The following is a 4,871-nucleotide window of genomic DNA, read 5'->3' as shown; positions in this document are numbered from 1 at the left end:
ATGTGAAATCTAAAATATGACACAAATGAACTTATCTATGAAACAGACTCATAGACATAAAGAACAAACTTGTGGTTGCTGAGGGGGAGAGGGTATGGGGAAGGGAAAGATGGGGAGTTTGAGACCAGCAGGTGCAAACTAGTATGTATACAATGGATAAACAACAAAGTCCCTGCTGTATAGCCCAGGGAACTTTATTCAATATCCTGCAATAAACCATAGTGGAAAAGAATATAAAAAAGAATGTATGTATGTATAACTGAATCACTTTGCTGTACAACAGAAATGAACACATTATAAATCAACTATACTTCAATAAAATAATTTTTTTAAAGAAAAATAATAAAATATACAAGCCCCAGATCATGACTAAAATATTAAATTGTATTAATAGCATATTGGGTGTGTCTAATTTAAGATCTATATATTATCTGAAAAAAATTATTTGTAGATGTATAGTAGATGTAGGTGAATATAATCTTTATAAGTACATTCATAGGACACTGATCATCCATAAGTCGCTTAACCTATAAGTCTTTTTAATGAAATATTAAAGCAAATTAGTTCTCATAATTTTCATTTATTTAAAAACACATGCATTGCTCACATACTATTTGAGAGTCACTGGTAAGAGGTGGCCCTTGCCCTCAAGGCAAGAATTTTTCATTCTTAGATTGTGACTTATCAGAGGGTTTTGAAATCAATTTAGTGGATTTTGAAAAGACAAATGAACTAGCGTAGACAAGAAAACAGAATGTATCACACAAACTGAAGATAAACATGGGACTGTGAAACTTTCAGTTTATGCTTGTATGTATGTGAATTTTGATGTGAAATCTCTTTCCTATTTTGGATGTGGTGGTCAAAAAGGTATGAGATCCTCTAGTTGAGGGAGAATGAATAAGCACACCAACAATACTAATTAGTCTGAGGCGTGCTTTCAGATTAAACCCTATGAGGGGGGGCACCCTGGCTGTGTCACCATTATTTCATCATAGCCTGACCTAATGTCTGAGATATAATCAGCCCTTGGTTATTCTTCTTGAGTCAATGAATGAACGAGGTGGGCCTGGGGTGCCAGGGACAGCAGGAAAGCAGATCGGAGGATGAGAACATTTTGTCCTTACCTGTCCATGGCTCACTCTGAGAGCTGTGGGCTACAGGCACAGGGCCAGAGAGGAAAATGATCCAGTGAGGAATTGAAGGCTGGGCAGCGGGAAGCCTGAGGGACCTTGAGTGACATCTAGTGGCATTTTGGACCAAATGGCAGCCCCAGCCTCAGTGATCTCCCATTAGGTGGAGTATTATTGCATAAACTGCTTTAATGGGGGGAAAAGGGACTCCATTCCTGCATGGAGTGTAGATGAATTTGTAGATGAATCCTGTGGGTTTACTAGGTTTATCTTTTTTTTTTTTTTTAATATATGCTGGCTTTGTCCAAAGAGGCTTTCACATCACATTAGAAAATCTGGGTTAACATTTGTGCGTTTGTAGTCTGTTACTCAGCACCTGGGACAGCACTTTCAGGTGTGGTTCAGGTGTGTAATAAATGCCTGCTGGTGGCTGGCCGACACGTTTAAACATTCATTCAACCTGCGCTCCTTGATCAGCTATGGCCTACATTAAGGATTCTCATCCCCGGTCACACATTAGAAACATCAAGGGCATTTTTTAATAAATATAGGAGCCTTGCCCTACCCTGACCCCTCCTGCATGCTTACTTAATTGATTGGGGTGGATCCCAGACTTCTCTTTAGATATGGATGTAGGTATTTTTTTCAGCTCCCAGGGTGATCCTACAGTGCAACAGGGTTGAGACCCACAGCTCCCATTTGGACAGGCACTGGAAGTAACAGAACATCGGTGGAAAATGGGACTCCCTGAATCAGCGCTTCTCAAACTGCCTGGGGTGGAAGGACTAGTCTTCATGGACCCACGTTTTTTTTAAATACAAATAAAAAGAAATTCTGAGAAAATTAAATGCGACAAAGACATATAATAAAATCCAAGCCCCACTGTTCAGCAGAAATGATTTTCTCTGTTTTATTTCTCTTAAAGGTTTTAACTGCTTAATCTGAATTTCTGTACTTGTGAGCTAGTGACACACCCTCTGCAGGGCAGCACTTTGTCATGCTCTGGATGAAGGTGGGGGCATGAAGAAGACAGGAGATCCAAAAACACACCAGTGCAGTAGTGACAGAACACACAGGTTGTTCTTGTGTATTTGAGCAGGAGGCCTGTGGACACCTCTGCCCCCTCAGTCACAGCCCTGTGGGGCCACAGGGCCAGGGTCCCAGGCCTCAGCTCTCCAGAGCTAAACTCTGATCTTATCAGAACATCCACATGATCAGGCACTTGGTACCACCTATGAGTTAAATGTTTTTTTGCAAACTGGTTTATAAAGCAAATATCACTCTCCTTTTAAAACAAATTTAAAAGCAAATCACTCCCCTTTCCAGGAGCCAGACACTGATGTTTGTTATAAGGATAACCTCCTTCCAGATTGAAGGTCTTCAGGCCCGAGACGATTATTTAGGGAACAGGGGGTGAAGCCCTGCCCTGTGATGGAGCATTCCGTCCAGCAATGTGATGCTCACACCCACCCCATGCAGGTGTCTCTCTCTTAGACAGTAATAAATAACCACCATCAGACTGACAGCTGTCACACTTCTAGCTGTACCTCTGTCCTTCCCCACCTCCTGCAGGCAGGCTCAACACCCTAGATTGTTACCACTTCTTCTACACCTGGGTCTTTGTCCTAAGCTTTTTTTTTCTTAATGCTTTAAGATATCCCAATTTAATCACAGTAGTAAATTGAGAATTTTTCCAAGGCTGTGCCTTGTTTCTGTTTTGGGCATATGACGTTTGGAGTGATCATACGTATCAGAATCTTCCCATATATGAATGTTTATGCTTAGGGGATGCAGAAGGGAAGGAAGGGTTTTACAGGAACACTGATCCGATCATTGGGGGAAAAGAGGAGAAACAAACCCAACAGGAGACAATTGCAATTGTATCTTCATTTGGTGTATGAAGAGGGAGCAGATATCACTATAAAGCATAACTGTAAGGTGATCTTTCTTTTACAAGTATATATCAGAATCTACACATTTAAACTGGTACCACCCTCCAACTCAGTCATTCGGGGAAGCTATATGTTTTCCAACAATTTGACTATTTCTCAAATACCATCAACCCTCATCTAAGTTCATCTCTACCACCCAACTTCCTTTACGAGAGGATGCTTTGACCGGTCCTTTGGGGCTATTCTGCCACCCCACCCCTATTCTAAATCCTGGTTGAAGCAGAAGGGAGCCAAGGACCTCTAACCCCATCAGCAGGACTGAGGACTTGACTTAGTTCAATGCCTTCTGGTGCCTGTGTACTGGGCATCATGCCAGGATTAGGGTTTGCAGAGATGAAGACAACACAGCACCTGCCCCCAAAAACTTCTCAGACCAGTGAAGAAAGGGTTGACCTAAAAGCCTGTACACTCATTCTTCCTCTATGAGGAGAAAATCTGTAGGTATTCATACAGTTGAGACCAAGTATGGGAGACCTGTGAGTGTTGACATAAGGTACACACTCCAGTTCTTGGGATATACCTTTAAAGCTGCCCCTGGATTGTTGACAGTTTGGCTAAAATCGAACCCAATGGGGGAAAAAAACTAGATAAATCCTGTGAGTGTGGAGCACGTTGCTCCAGATAAAAGCCAAGTTTAACCAAATGGGCAGCCACAAGTGGTCCTGTTTTAAAGCTCCTGTGGAGTGAAGACAACATAAAATGGCAGTTTTGGAAAGAGCAAAAACTGTCAAAATGTCTTTGAAGCTCTTTCCAAACCCCTTCATGTACAAGGTAAGAGCTTTAACTTTGCTCTGAATTATTTGGGTATCAGTGATGTCAAACCAATTAGTTACTGGATCAATTCAGTGGAGAAAGAGAGCCTTTTAAAAAAAAAAAAAAGAAGAAGAAGAAGAAGAAGAAGTGGAGGTATTCTGGTATGGTTGAGGACATGTTATTGACCTTATACTAACATTCTAGAAATTAGTTCTTAGATTTTTGTGTCTGCCACAAAGTAGTTTGTAACATGCTTATTAGAAACTCTGGTGCATATAGTTAGAGCAAATGGATTAATGTGAAAGACCTGCAGTCAGGAGGAGGTAGGTTTGCACCACAGTTAAGGGCAGGGTGTCCTGTGCTGCCCTGCCAGGATTCTTCTCCCGTCCTTGAAACAATCGGGGTGTTATTAGATGAGGTACTTGTTCTGAGCCGAATTACGTCTTCCCCCAAATTCGTATGTTGAAATCCTAATCCATAATACCTCGGAATGTGACTGTATTTGGAGATGGAGATCTCTAAACAGTAAATTAAAATAAGATTATTAAGGAGGGGCTCTCATCCAGTGTGACTAGTGTTCTTCTTCTTTAATTTTTTTTTTTCTTTTTTCTGGCCGTTGTTCTTCTGTTTTGCAGCTGTGCACAGCAGCCGAGGAGAAGACCTGAGAGACAACGCGAAAGCCGGGAGGCTGCCCCGGGCCAGATGCACGCACCAAGCCGCCATGACTGCTGCCGGCACTGCCTTCTTCTTTAATTTTTATGTTTGACTGTACTGCATGGCACATGGGATCTTAATTCCTCAACCAAAGATTCAGTCTACACCCCCTGCATTGGAAGAGTGGAGTCTTAACCACTGGACCACCAGGGAAGTCCCCGGTTCTTTCTTGAAGTTCTTTCAAGATGAAGAAATGTAGACACATGCACACAGAGAGGACCACATGAACACACTGCAGGAGTGGCCATCTGCAAACCAAGGAGGGAGACCTCAAGAGAAAACAAAGTGCTTGCACTTTGATCTTGCCCAGATAGCCTCC

At 42.0% G+C, this 4,871-nt stretch overlaps 1 long non-coding RNA gene across 1 annotated transcript; it reads left to right on the top strand.

The window, feature by feature from the left end:
* The first annotated feature begins 645 nt into the window (after positions 1–645).
* LOC132343131 (uncharacterized) lies at positions 646–2,029 on the top strand. Its single transcript, XR_009491837.1, has 2 exons — positions 646–1,296; positions 1,783–2,029. It is a non-coding gene; the product is annotated as an uncharacterized lncRNA (long non-coding RNA).
* Positions 2,030–4,871: the final 2,842 nt, after the last annotated feature.

Source organism: Bos taurus, chromosome 2 (assembly GCF_002263795.3).
Source record: "Bos taurus isolate L1 Dominette 01449 registration number 42190680 breed Hereford chromosome 2, ARS-UCD2.0, whole genome shotgun sequence".
Lineage (NCBI taxonomy): Eukaryota > Metazoa > Chordata > Mammalia > Artiodactyla > Bovidae > Bos > Bos taurus.
This window is presented reverse-complemented; position numbering and strand designations above follow the sequence as displayed.